The sequence below is a fragment of the Ranitomeya variabilis genome, chromosome 2 (genome assembly GCF_051348905.1).
Source record: "Ranitomeya variabilis isolate aRanVar5 chromosome 2, aRanVar5.hap1, whole genome shotgun sequence".
Classification (NCBI taxonomy): Eukaryota; Metazoa; Chordata; class Amphibia; order Anura; family Dendrobatidae; genus Ranitomeya; species Ranitomeya variabilis.
In genome coordinates this window covers 42256743-42272279 of record NC_135233.1, presented here as the reverse complement: position 1 = coordinate 42272279, position 15537 = coordinate 42256743, and the positions used below count along the sequence as shown (strand labels likewise).

The following is a 15537-nucleotide window of genomic DNA, read 5'->3' as shown; positions in this document are numbered from 1 at the left end:
AACTACACCACAAGTTCTGCCAAATTCAACTACTGTGCCTCTTAATATATTCGTGGCATGGTACTCGAGCAGACCTCTGTTTGGGACTTGGGTATGAACCTCCCATCTTAGTAGATTCCACCCAATGAAAGCTGCGTAAATGCACACGTAGAAAGCGCCCTCTAGTGGCAGTTGCAAACAGCCTATTCCCGTTGCACCAGACGTCCGGACGATCTTCTCTATTTCTGGAGACTTGCACCCAATCCAGGAGAGAAGAATATTCCACACAAAAGGACACATTTTTATGAAGAGTCACTTTAAGCAAAAAGCTGCTGATTAATTGCGAATTCCCAAATCTAATGTGTTGTATGATGTCTATGTAAATTTGGTGCGAGGACTAAACTCGTACAACTGGTATGGCCGGGCATGAAATTCCAGCAGAACGCATGGAGCATGAAGGGACTTGAATCCGGAGCTCGGATCATTCTGCAGAACAGAGTACAATAAAATTAATGATATGAAAGCAGCGATGCTGCGCACAGGACACGCAGAACGAACGTCGCAGCTGGGTCATTACCGACAGCAAACACCACGGATATGTGCAACTGCAGATGCCCTCTTGGCTGCAGGACAAGCTAACAGATGGATGGTCACTGGCAGGCGACATCCATATTAAACACGCTACGCAGCGGTTCAGTGGATTTCACATCTTCACATATCCTTCTACAGTCACAGGAGGGCTGTATTCAGATGTGGGGGTGGTATACATAGAAAGAGACTGCTATAAAGAGGCGACTTTAAAGGGGAGCCATCACCAGCACAGGACCCCTACTTACCTCTGAACATTCTCAGATTTAGGGAGTTGTCCCACTGTCCCGGATTGTGGGCGTCATGTCCTTCTTTTAATTGTATCTGCGTCTTTAAGAACAGGACCACCCACTGGACTCCTAAGCCTAGATTGTACTGGATGTCAATTATTATGCTGGCTCTATCCCTACACAGCCATGTATCAATCCGCTCAGCTCTTCCTGCCCTATACTATCCTTCCTGCAAGCCAGACTGCATTTTCAATGTGTTTTTTTTTAATTGCTATAGACTATTATCTGCCTAGATAAGTCAATAATGCTCTTACAGGGGAGATGTCATTTGTCTTAAAAAGGTTTTTTTTACTTGCTGTAAATGCAGCTTTTTTTTCCTGAATCCGGAGATGTTTTTCTTTTGTTCCTGCGTCTCTCCGTTCCTGAGATATGGCCAACTCTTCATTATACCGGTATATAAATCCTGTCTACTTAACCAAGTGGGCGTGACTCACGAATATTCTCCGCGGTAATCTTCTTTGATGACCATGCCTAGTTGGCTAAAATACTAGATTTATATGCAGGGAAGAAGGGACCATATCTCAGGAACGGAGAGGCGTAGAAATAAAAGAAAAACATGGCCGGATTCAGGAGAACAGTGGCATTTACATCAAGTAAAAAAAATAAAAAAATCATATTTATGGCAAGTGACAAGTGTGTTAGTAATTGTGGAGTTATCGTCTAGTCACAGACTACTAGCCCTGGCTTCCTAGAAATGAATACTCTCTTTTCATCCCTTTTCCTTTCTCTAAAGTTTATTCAAATAAGATATATATAACATTACCTATAACATAGAAAATTCAGAAAAGAGATAATAACCTTTTCACACCACGGCCATAGTATTAATATCTGTTGCCATTATTGGGGTTTTCTAACAATGAATGTGGAATGGTCTGTGGATGTAGCAGAGCTGAGTTTATCACGGTCATGATCCTGATGCCAGTGGTCTAGCTTGAAGTCGTGGGCCCCAAAACAATAGCTTCAATGGGGGCCCCCAATTATTGTAAGTCTTTCATAGCAATGGTCTTTTCAAATGGGCCAAAGGGACATTTTGGACCACTTAGGCTCCAGGACCTTGAGAGGTCCAAAAGGGCCCTTTAATTCTCTTAATCTCCTGGCTCTTACTGAAACCTGGATCCAGCAGTCAGACACCACCTCTGCTGCTGCTCTTTCATATGGTGGACTACACTTTTCTCATACCCCAAGATCGGACAACAGAGCAGGTGGAGGCGTTGGTCTGCTCCTTTCACCCAAATGTACCTTTCAGGTTATCCCCCAAGTACCCTCACTTGTCTTCCCTTCCTTTGAGGTCCATGCTGTCAGACTCTACGTCCCCTTCTCCATGCTAGTGGCGGTGGTGTATCGTCCTCCCGACCCCTCTCATCAGTTCCTGGATCACTTTGCCACCTGGCTTCCACACTTTCTCTCCTGTGACACCCCCCACCCTCATCATGGGTGATTTCAACATCCCCATTGCTTCTCCCCTCTCCCATCTGCTTCTCACCTTTTATCTCTAACCTCCTCTTTCGGCCTTCCGCAGCATACTAACTCTCCAACGCATGAAGATGGAAACTCCCTCGACTTGGTCTTCTCCCGGCTTTGCTCAGTGGACGATTTCACAAACTCCCCTCTCTGACCACAACCTTCTTTCATTTTCTATAAAGAACTGCCATCTCGCTCAGGTCACCCCCACTTTCCACACTTATAGAAACATACAGGCCATTAACACTGTAGCGTTTCACCCGCTACGGGTCTTGGGGACACTCGCTTGGCAGCAGGATAAACACTTCAGGCACGATATCTCACACATATCAGTCCATATGGTTTATTCAAACTCCGCATAAACCAGACAGGGTACAGTCCATTTCATTACAGCCATGAAACATTAGACAGTTCACGTAGCAGATAGGCTTCTCTGCTGTATATTATAATCCCATTGTCTGGGGTTACCTCTCAGAAGTTCCACTCCTTACACTGACTTCAGGTCAGTCCCAGGTCCTCAACACAGACCGTCCAGGTCTACGGTCTCCAGGTGCTTCCAGGACGACTCCACTCCCAGGAGTCTCCAACACCAACCGTCCATGCTATGTCCAGCACGCAGGCTCTCCAGCCTGGAATGGTCTCTGTGTGCTTCCAGGACGTCCCCACTTGGAACCGTCCAACACACAGGCCATTCTGCAGTGTCCTGCCAGGACACACAGAAGTGTGTCCACCCTGATAGACACTCACTCAATCTCTCTCTCACATTCCACCATGTGCTCCACACACCTCCTTTACATAGGTGTAACCACACCCAGGTACCTGTCACATGGCTAGTCAGGTGAGCGTGACATCACCACAGGTCCTTGCACACCATATACATGCCTCAATGCATATCTCAAGGAGCACACACAGCGCCCCCTATCTGCCACAGGGGTCGCTATACCACAACACCCAGAAACTTATGAAGAACTTGCAGTCCTCATTGGCCCCAATCTTCTCCCTCTCATGTCCTGATTCTGCACTGAAGCCTTACAATGAAACCCTGCAAAGTGCCCTGGATGAAACTGCACCTCCTATACATAGAACAACTCGGCACAGGCGGCGACAACCGTGGCACACGCTGCAAACACATTTCCTGCAGCGGTGCTCCAGGTGCGCCGAACGTCTGTGGAGAAAATCTAATCTACCCGAAGATTTCATCCATTATAAGTTCATGCTAAAAACATACAACTCTGCCCTTCACCTCTCCAAACAAACCTATTTCAACACCCTCATCATCTCGCTGTCCAATAACCCTAAACGTCTCTTTGACACTTTCCAGTCCCTACTCAACCCAAGAGTGCAGGCCCCAACCACGGATCTCCGCGCTGACAATCTGGCCAATTACTTGGAAGAAAAAATTTACCACATTCGACAGGAAATCATCTCCCAATCTCTTCATACCATGCACTGTCCTCCCTCCCCCACTGCATCTAGTTCACTCTCTGACTTTGAACCAGTTACAGAAGAAGAAGTAATCAGGCTCCTTGTATCTTCTCGCCCGACCACTTGCACCAGTGACCCCATTCCGTCACATCTCCTCCAGTCCCTTTCCCCGGCTGTCACCTCTCACCTAACAACAATATTCAACCTTTCTCTCTCTTCCGGTATTTTTCCAACCTCATTTAAGCATGCCATCATACATCCATTACTTAAAAAACCCTCCCTCGACCAAAACTGTGCCGCTAATTATAGACCTGTCTCTAATCTTCCCTTCATCTCTAAACTCCTGGAACGCCTCGTCCACTCCCGTCTTACCCGCTATCTCTCAGATAACTCTCTTCTCGACCCTCTTCAATCTGGCTTCCGCTCTTTACACTCTACTGAAACTGCCCTCACTAAAGTCTCTAATGACCTACTAACAGCTAAATCTAATGGTCACTACTCCATGCTAATTCTCTTGGATCTCTCCGCAGCATTCGACACTGTGGATCATCAGCTCCTCCTCACTATGCTCCTCTCCATCGGCCTCAAGGGCACCGTTCTCTCCTGGTTCTCCACCTAACTCTCTGACCGGTCCTTCACTGTATCTTTTGCTGGTTCCTCCTCCTCTCACCTTCAGCTTAGTGTTGGGGTTCCTCAAGGATCAGTCCTAGGCCCCCTCCTCTTCTCTTTGTATACTGCCCCTATTGGACAAACAATCACTAGATTTGGGTTCCAGTACCATCTCTATGCTGACGACACCCAATTATACACTTCTTCTCATGATATCATGCCTGCCTTTTTAGAAAACACCAGTGATTGTCTTACCACTGTCTCTAACATCATGTCCTCCCTCTATCTGAAACTGAACCTGTCAAAAACTGAACTCCTCGTGTTTTCTCCCTCTATTAACCTACCTTTGCCTGACATTGCCATCTCCGTCTGCGGTTCCACCATTACTCCAAAGCAACATGCCCGCTGCCTTGGGGTCATCCTTGATTCCGAGCTTTCCTTCACCCCCCACATCCGATCACTGGCTCGCTCTTGTTATCTGCATCTCAAAAACATTTCTAGAATTTGCCCTTTTCTTACTTTTGACTCTGCAAAAACTCTTACTGTTTCACTTATTCATTCTCGTCTGGACAATTGTAACTCTCTACTAATCGGCCTCCCTCTTACCAAACTCTCCCCGCTCCAATCTGTCCTGAATGCTGCAGCCAGGATCATATTCCTTACCAACCGTTACACCGATGCCTCTACCCTGTGCCAGTAATTACCCTGGCTACCCATCCACTCCAGAATCCAGTACAAAACTACTACCCTCATCCACAAAGCCCTCCATGGCTCAGCACCACCCTACATCTCCTCTCTGGTCTCAGTCTACCACCCTACCTGTGCCCTCCGCTCCGCTAATGACCTCAGGTTAGCATCCTCAATAATCAGAACCTCCCACTCCCGTCTCCAAGACTTTACACGTGCTGCGCCGATTCTTTGGAATGCACTACCTAGGTTAATACGATTAACCCCCAATCCCCACAGTTTTAAGCGTGCCCTAAAAATGCATTTGTTCAGACTGGCCTACCGCCTCAATGCATTAACCTAACTATCCCTGTGTGGCCCATTTAAAGAAAAAATAAACAAAACCATAATCAGGTTCCTCGCATCATGTTCTCATACATTTCATGCAGTTAATAGCCCTCTGTGTCTGTACTGCTACATACTTAGGCAGTGAACTGGTTCATGCAGCTTTACATGAACACCCGAGCCTTACACTATGGCTGGTCCAAATAACTAAAGCAATTGTTACCATCCACCTCTCGTGTCTCCCCTTTTCCCCATAGATTGTAAGCTTGCGAGCAGGGCCCTCATTCCTCCTGTGATTTCTGTTATGCTGTAATGTCTATTGTCTGTATAAGTCCCCTCTATAATTTGTAAAGCGCTGCGGAATATGTTGGCGCTATATAAATAAAATTATTATTATTATTATTATTTGTCCCAAATGAATGAATATTAATACTTCGGCCGTGGTGTGAAAAATCTATCCCTTTGTGATTTTTCTAGTAAAAGTAAACTAAGTAAAAAGTAATAGTACATATAAATAACATATATAATAACATATAAAAACAAGTAAAAACCATCCTACAGCGACAAAGTGGCCCAAATCGGGATGTTCTATACTGTCTCTAGTATTAAAACCTTACCATGCGCCAAAAACTGCCTAAATTAAAGCAGGACCGGGGACTCTGTACAGCGCTAAGTAAAAAGTAATAGTACGTATACAGTAAAGAGCAAAAGTTTGGACACACCTTCTCATTTACAGATTTTTCTGTATTTTTCATGACTATGAAAATTGTAAATTCACACTAAAGGCATCAAAACTATGAATTAACACATGTGGAATTATATACTTAACAAAACAGTGTGAAACAACTGAAATTATGTCTTATATTCTATGGTCTTCAAAGTAGCCACCTTTTGCTTTGATGACTGCTTTGCACACTCTTGGCATTCTCTTGATGAGCTTCAAGAGGCAGTTACTGGGAATGGTTTTCACTTCACAGATGTGCCCTGTCAGGTTTAATAAGTGGGATTTCTTGCCTTATAAATGGGGTTGGGACCATCAGTTGTGTTGTGTAGAAGTCTGGTGGATACACAGCTGACAGTCCTACTGAATGGACTGTTAGAGTTTGTATTATGGCAAGAAAAAATCTAAATAAAGAAAAACGAGTGGCCATCAATACTTTAAGAAATACAGGTCAGTCAGTCCGAAAAATTGGGAAACTTTGATAGTGTCCCCAAGTGCAGTGGCAAAAACCATCAAGTGCTACATAGAAACTGGCTCACATGAGGACCGCCCCAGGAAAGGAAGACCAAGAGTCACCTCTGCTTCTGAGGATAAGTTTATCCGAGTCACCAGCCTCAGAAATCGCAGGTTAACAGCAGCTCAGATTAGAGACCAGGTCAATGCCACACAGAGTTCTAGCAGCAGACACATCTCTACAACAACTGTTAAGAGGAGACTTTGTGCAGCAGGCCTTCATGGTAAAATAGCTGCTAGGAAACCACTGCTAAGGACAGGCAACAAGCAGAAGAGACTTGTTTGGGCTAAAGAACACAAGGAATGGACATTAGACCAGTGGAAATCTGTGCTTTGGCCTGATGAGTCCAAATTTGAGATGTTTGGTTCCAACCACCGTGTCTTTGTGCGATGCAGAAAAGGTGAATGGATGGACTCTACATGCCTGGGTCCCACCATGAAGCATGGAGGAGGAGGAGGAGGTGTGATGGTGTGGGGGTGCATTGCTGGTGACACTGTTGGGGATTTATTCAAAATTGAAGGCATACCGAACAAGCATGGCTACCACAGCATCTTGCAGCGGCATGCTATTCCATCCAGTTTGTGTTTAGTTGGACCATCATTTATTTTTCAGCAGGACAATGACCCCAAACACACCTCCAGACTGTGTAAGGGCTATTTGACCAAGAAGGCGAGTGATGGGGTGCTACGCCAGATGACCTGGCCTCCACAGTCACCAGACCTGTACCCAATCGAGATGGTTTGGGGTGAGCTGGACCACAGAGTGAAGGCAAAAGGGCCAACAAGTGCTAAGCATCTCTGGGAACTCCTTCAAGATTGTTGGAAGACCATTCCCGGTGACTACCTCTTGAAGCTCATCAAGAGAATGCCAAGAGTGTGCAAAGCAGTCATCAAAGCAAAAGGTGGCTACTTTGAAGAACCTAGAATATAAGACATAATTTCAGTTGTTTCACACTTTTTTGTTAAGTATATAATTCCACATGTGTTAATTCATAGTTTTGATGCCCTCAGTGTGAATGTACAATTTTCATAGTCACGAAAATACAGAAAAATCTTTAAATGAGAAGGTGTGTCCAAACTTTTGGTCTGTACTGTAAATAACATATAAAAACAAGTAAAAACCATCCCACCACAACAAGGTGACCCAAATCGGGATGGTTCTATACTGTCTTTAGTCTTAAAACCTTACCATGTGGCAAAAACTACCTAAGTGAGCGCAGGACCGGGGACTCTGTACAGCGCTGCAGAATATGTCGGCGCTATATAAGTAAGACAATGAATAATTGGGAACCAGTTTGATACAACGTGCGAGACATTTGTATCACATCTGCGAGTCCTCGTTTTAGCAGGTAGCATTGGAAATAAGGCTGATAAGACGAGAGCAGCATCCGGCATGATGAAAAGTGACGGGAATGATCACCAGCAGGCAGCAGAGCGCTGGGCAGTGCCTGGCAATGCCACCAGGTGCCAGCAGTCACACCTCCTGGGTCTGGAGGAGGGAGTATATGGAAAGCTTAGTGCATTGCATGGGTAAGACACGAGGTTGTCATATTTCCTTTCTAACCCTGGGGGCACACTGTGAGATCCAGAGGGAAATGTTAAACAGGATTTACTGGTTTCACACGCTCGCTGCTAGACTATAAGCCATCATTTCATTACCATAACGTCTGCTGCAAGTCACAGTGCACACAGCAGCAGCCACAGCAGCAGCAGCCAGGGGCTCACAGATGCCAGCGAAGGACGGGGGATTTACGCTCTGGTTTCCAGTGATCCGTCGCTCAGGACGAAGCCAGGACAAAGCTCCGGTAAGGGAATGGGTACGGGATGGGTGGAAGAATGCGGGCATTGTGTTTGTTCCTGACCTCCCCGTGCATCGTCGAAAAACTTTATTTCTGGGCAGACGATATCATTCTACGTTTTACGCAACTGGAAAAGGTCGTTAATAATAATCGTCGTCTCCAAAATATATTTTTTCAACAATTCACAATTCAGAGGGTACAAACAAAAAAAAAAACCCCGACCACCAAAACGCGTCACGTCACGCCGGCACGGATCAGATTCAGGACCGACAGTGTAACTAATGTCGGATGCCCACTCTGCATGCTGATCTCGAAGTCCATTCAGGTCTTCGCAGACGTCAATTTTTATATTTTCTGCAAAAAAATGAAAAACGTTGAGTCACGAAAATTTGTATCATGGGTTCCAAAACGTAGCGCAATTTTGCAAATGACAATTTTTTATTTTTTTTTAGGGGCGATTTTGTCAAAGATAATTAATTACCTGCCGGGTACAAAAAATAAAATAAAGGGGGGAAGTGTCGGAGCTCCTGCTCGCAGGGGGTTAACGTGATAATAGTGGTAATTGCTGTTTGGAATACTAATGGTCTCTCATGGAAGGAGGGAGAGCATATGATTGTGTATCCAGGGATCGTGTCTGTGCTTGTGCGATGATCAGGTCAGAACATAGCCCCAGGCTGGAGGAAGGAGCAGTCTGTTCCCAGCAGTCTGTGGAGCTGCCAGTAAGGTCACTTTAGGTTGGGCAGATGAATATTTTAGTGTTTATGACATACCTGAGGGTTAACTGCTGCATGTCTACCTCCTCCAAGCCAAGGGGATGGAGAAGCTGCGCGTCTGCCCGTAGGTGTCTCATCTATACGCCACCTTGGCACGGTCACATAAATACATACCATTAATTTCCACCGGTGAGGAATTAAAACTTAGGGGTGCTGGGGAAGGGGGGGGGGGGGGAAGTCATTGTTTTTTAATTCCAAAAAATGAATTTGGGGTCATCACTTTTACCTTCTGCCTCTTTTAAGAAAAAAAAAACCCCATTATTTATGATCAGTTTTAGGGATTTTAGATACTTGATTATCATGTTTTTTATTATTATGACAGATTTGCCTTTTTTCTCCTTATTTTAGCATTTTTATGGGAAGACATTATAAATAATGACTGTATGTAGGTAGTCGTCACTCTTTATTGTCTATTTTGATATATATATATATATATAATGGGAAGGTTGATGTTTTCTTTGGTCAGCAGATTTTTAGTACTTTATTAGATTTTTTTCTTATTTCCTTCCTAATACAGCGTATCACTCATCTCCGCAATAAGATCAGGATATATGCATTTTACATTACAGTTTCCCACGCACTTCGACCTGACTTATCTATTTTTTGAGAAACCGTCCTCAATATGTGTATTAGGGTTGAGCTTTTCCTCTCCAGAAATCCCTCATTTGATGGGTTTGGGATGCCGAAAATAAAAACATCTTAAATCAATTTTTTTTTTTTTTTTTTGTGATGATGAGGTAATGTTTCTCTCTGGTCTCATAAGTGGCGGTGGTAATCCCACAGGGCACTGCACAGAAGTATCGGCTTACATTATGATATCTGAACAGTGGTTTGTAACTGTGGACTGTCTGTCTGGTGAGAGGAGAAAGGATAGAATGTACAGCAAAGACCAGATTACATCACCATCCAGTTATAAACTGAGAAGCTATGTAGACTGTGACATCACTATACTATATAACATCACTATACTCCTCTGTAACATCACTGTACTCCTGTGACATCACTATACTCCTCTGTGACATCACTGTACTCTTGTGACATCACTATACTCCTCGGTGACATCACTGTACTCCTGTGACATCACTATACTCCTCTGTGACATCACTGTACTCCTGTGACATCGCTATACTCTGTGAGATCACTGTACTCCTGTGACATCACTATACTCTGTGACATCACTGTACTCCTGTGACATCACTATACTCTGTGACATCACTGTATTCCTGTGACATCACTATACTCTGTGACATCACTGTACTCCTGTGACATCGCTATACTCTGTGAGATCACTGTACTCCTGTGACATCACTGTACTCCTGTGACATCACTATACTCTGTGACATCACTGTACTCCTGTGACATCGCTATACTCTGTGAGATCACTGTACTCCTGTGACATCACTGTACTCCTATATGACATCACTATACTCTGTGACATCACTGTACTCCTGTGACATCGCTATACTCTGTGAGATCACTGTACTCCTGTGACATCACTGTACTCCTATATGACATCACTGTACTCTTGTGACATCACTATATTCCTCTATGACATCACTGTACTCCTATGACATCACTATACTCCTATATGACATCACTGTACTCTTGTGACGTCACTATACTCCTCTGTGAGATCACTGTAATCATGTGACATCACTATACTCCTCTGTGACATCAGTGTAATCCTGTGACATCACTAAACTCTGTGACATCACTGTACTCCTATGACATCACTATACTCCTATATGACATCACTATACTCCTGTGACATCACTATACTCTTATATGAGATCACTTTACTCTTGTGACATCACTATACTCCTCTGTGACATCACTGTAATCCTGTGACATCACTATACTTCTCTGTGACATCACTGTAATCCTGTGACATCACTAAACTATGTGACATCACTGTACTCCTATGACATCACTGTACTCCTATATGACATCACTATACTCCTGTGACATCACTATACTCTCATATGAGATCACTTTACTCTTGTGACATCACTATACTCCTCTGTGACATCACTGTACTCCTGTGACATCACTATACTCCTCTGTGACATCACTGTACTCCTGTGACATCACTATACTCCTCTGTGAGATCACTGTAATCCTGTGACATCACTAAACTCTGTGACATCACTGTACTCCTATGGCATCACTATACTCCTATATGACATCACTGTACTCCTGTGACATCACTATACTCCCCTATGAGATCACTGTACTTTTGTGACATCACTATACTCCTCGGTGACATCACTGTACTCCCGTGACATCACTATACTCCTCTGTGACATCACTGTACACCTGTGACATCATTGTGCTCCACTACGACATCACTATACTAATCTATGACATCACCATACAGTCACTCACTATGACAAATTACACAGACTGGGTGACATAATTATCAACCCATCAGACATGTTAACTGGGTATATTGACTGTGATATCATTATACTCCTCTATGACATCACTCTACTCCTCTGTGACATCACTAACCAGTCACTCACACTGACAAGTTACATATACTGGTGACATAACTGTTATCCTCTGTGATATCATCATACCATCACACACATTTATTGGCTATGTAGCCTGTGCCATCATTGTACTCCTATGAACCAAACACATCAACTATATTGCAACATAGGCTGTGTGACATCACTGCACTCCATTTGTGACATCATCATCTATTCTCATACTCTAACCTACTACATAGATTGTGCAACATCACCGGTGCCCTTTTCTGGGTTATCATAAACCAATCTCACTCACTAACCTGCTATATAGACAGTGTGACATCACAGAACTTCTCTGTGACATCATCATCCATTCACATATGCTGTCATACAAAAGTGGCTTAAATTTGGCACAACAGTGTTCAGGTCTGAGGAGACCAATGTTGAACTTTTTGGCCATAATTCTAAAAGGCATGTTTGGCAAAAAGCCAACAGAATTAACCACCAAAAGAATATCATACCCACAGTGAAGCATGGTGGAGGCAGCATTGTGTTTGGGCCTGTTTATTGGCAGCTGAAACTAGGGCATTATTCAAGGTAGAGGGAATTATAGATTCCTGATACTGATAGACTCATACCAAAAAGACTTAATGTTGTCATAAATTCAAAGGGTACTCGAAGTATTAGTACAAGGGTGTGCATATTAATGGAATCACATTATTTTAGTTCTATATATTTCTTTTTACACTCAAAAACATTTCAGTTTATTGTTCATTTGAATTGTACAGATTATGGGCGATATTTAAGGTGGAAAAAGTTATGAAATAATTGAATCTCTAAAACAATAAAAGGAGGCATTCTCACCTTTCAGCAGCCATGTGGGTCCAGTACAGGCCAGTCCAAAGGTCTGTTATGTGTTTGGAGGCAAAGTTTGCTCTTTTTGAAAGTCACTTGGACCACTGCAGGCGGTGATTGGCAGCAGCAGTCAGGAGGCGATCAGGTGACTTGTAGAATGACTCATCAGAGTAACATCCAATGAAAAGCTCTTCTAGTCACCTGAATGCTGCAGCCAATCACAGCCTGCAGTGGTCTCAGCAGAGTAGACTGTTCCTGGAGCCAGCACAGTCCTCCAGATCAGCCTGTTTTGTACAAATGTGGGTGCTGAACAGTGAGTATGTCTAGAAAAAAATGATTTCAGTGTCAGACAACCCCATTAGGATTTTTCTTAGGCCAACCTGTAAAAGTTAACCTCATAGCACTATCTTTTCTCCACCAAACTGTACAGCAGGCACAATGGAGTCAGGCGGGTAAAGTTCTCCTGGCATTCACTACACTCGTCCAGACACCAGATAGAGAAGTGTGGTCCATCACTGCACAGATCACGTTTCCTCCAAAGTACAGTGATGGCGGCTTTACATCACTCCATCTGATGCGCGAGTCATTGTGCTTGGTGATGTAAGGCTGCATGCAGCTGCTCGGCCATGAAGCTCCCAGAGGGGCGCAGTGTTTGTGCTGATATTAATATCAGAAGAGGTCTGAACTCTGCAGTTATGGGGTCAGCAGAGCGTTGGTGACTTTTCTGCCCTTTGCTCCTCAGCACTCGGTGACCCCACTCTGTGATGTTATGGGGTCTCCACTTCTTGGCTGAGTTGCTGCAGTTCCTTCCATGATAATATCACTCACAGGTGATGGGGGAAGATTTGGGAGGGAAGAAATGTTGTAAACTAACTTGTTACCCCAGTGGCTCCTATTACAGGACCCCACTGGTATCACTGAACTCGCACCACATGTCACATGTTAGGAAAGGCAGACGGCAGGCGAGGGGCCGGATGTTATATACCAGGGGCAATGGGGCCGGAGGTTATACACTGGGGGTGAGGGAGCAGATGTTATACACCAGGGATGAGGTGCCGGATGTTATATTCCAGGTGCAATAGGTCTGGATGTTATACACTGGGGGCAATAGGGTTGGATGTTACATACCTTGGGCAAAAGGAGTCAGATGTTATACACTAGGGGTGAGGGGCCAGATGTTATACACTGGGGGTGAGGGGCCAGATGTTATACACTGGGGGTGAGGTGCCAGATGTTATACACTGGGGATGAGGGGCCAGATGTTATACACTAGGGGTGAGGGACCAGATGTTATACACTGGGGGTGAGGGGCCGGATGTTATACACTGGGGGTGAGGTGCCGGATGTTATACACTGGGGATGAGGGGCCAGATGTTATACACTGGGGGTGAGAGACCGGATGTTATACACTGGGGGGTGAGGGGCCGGATGTTATACACTGGGGTGAGGGGCCGAATGTTATACACTGGGGGGTGAGGGGCCGGATGTTATACCCTGGGGGTGAGAGGCCGGATGTTATACACTGGGGGTGAGGGGCCGGATGTTATACACTGGGGGTGAGGGGCCGGATGTTATACACCGGGGGCAAGGGGCTGGATGTTATACAATGGGAGTGAGGGGTCAGATGTTACATACTGGGGGTGAGAGGCCAGATGTTATATACTGGGTGCAATGGAGTCGGATGTTATACACCGAGGGCGAGGAGCTGAATGTTATACACAGGGGGCAATGGGACTGAATGAAAAACCTGATTTAAATGATTAAGATGTATGTCCCTATACATTTGTCCATATAGTGTATCTCTATATGCAGTCACTGTATAGGACCGCCCACTGGACTCTTAAGTCTAAAAAGAATACAGATCTAAATCAATATAATTCAAGTTATAATTTATATTTTACCCCCAAAACGATCTGTAACTCAGCTGTATAACCTGATGCCTGCAGATCAATGTGAAAAGTTCCCTTAATTATTGAACACTGCAATGTAATTATCCAAGTTATAAAAAGCCACAATGGCCTTTTCTGTGCAATGTTGTCACAAGTTTTGTCTAGATGACCACAACCCCCAATCTCTTCCTCACCACGTACCGTCGGTTCGTGACATCAGACTAGTCGGCCCTAACCTTCATACTTCCACATTAAGCTGCAGGATACTGAGCGCCCATAAAGCAGCGATAACCAAAGCCAAATGGTGTCTGTCTATATGCAAAATAGATGGGTTCAATCTCCCGGCTCCTTCTGTGCACCTCGCGGCGCTGGCCTTATTTTCTATATGTGCGTGTAATGGGGGAGCCTATGGACCCCTCCTGTGACTGGAGCCTGTATACAGTATTTGCTGAGGGTAATGAGATCCTCGACAGGCAGGGACGCCCTCGGCTCTAGGTGATCGCAGCCTTCCTGCTCATTGCCTGTAGCTCTTTCCACAGACAAGGAACCATATGTTATACAGATCTACAACTACAGGAAAGAACAAGCAGAGGGGACGCACATGTTTTATATAGGATCCCCAAGGGGTCGGGAATTCATCTGTGCATATCCATGTACATATATATATACATATACAGTCATTCCGCACTCCATCATTATGGCCAGATGTTCACCCTGATGTGACTCTTTGCAATCCAATGCAGAACTCTAAAACTATATCTTACAGATGCGCGGACCTCCACTCCTCCACATTGAAATGCAATGAGGCTATTAATGGTTGTCTGAGGAATTGTTCTGCCCTGATAAATGCACTTGGGCATGAAAATCATCAAAAGACGCCGCTGGCAGCTCCCTGTAAAATTGTCATCCAATGATGTTCCGAGAAGCTGCAGGCCATGGTTGCGTGTTTAGGGTGTGCAGGCTGTTCACAGAAGCACAAGCAACATGCGGCCTGTTGTTGTCATATTGGAAAATGTCTACTGGGACATTTTCACATTCCCTCGTGTAGACCATCAAGAGCTCCAGACCAATCTCCAGCTATCATTGCATGCAGGATGAAAGTGAAACTCATTATTGGAGAGGAACGACCTCAATCGAAGCCTCCATTGCCACC

At 44.6% G+C, this 15537-nt stretch overlaps 1 protein-coding gene across 1 annotated transcript in view; it reads left to right on the top strand.

Moving 5' to 3' along the window:
• The first annotated feature begins 8116 nt into the window (after positions 1-8116).
• SERTAD4 (SERTA domain containing 4) overlaps positions 8117-15537 on the top strand; it is a 48345-nt gene continuing 40924 nt past the window's right edge. The window contains exon 1 of the mRNA XM_077282352.1: positions 8117-8402. The gene's annotated coding sequence lies outside the window, so the exon portion shown is untranslated. The remainder of the gene's footprint in view (positions 8403-15537) is intronic.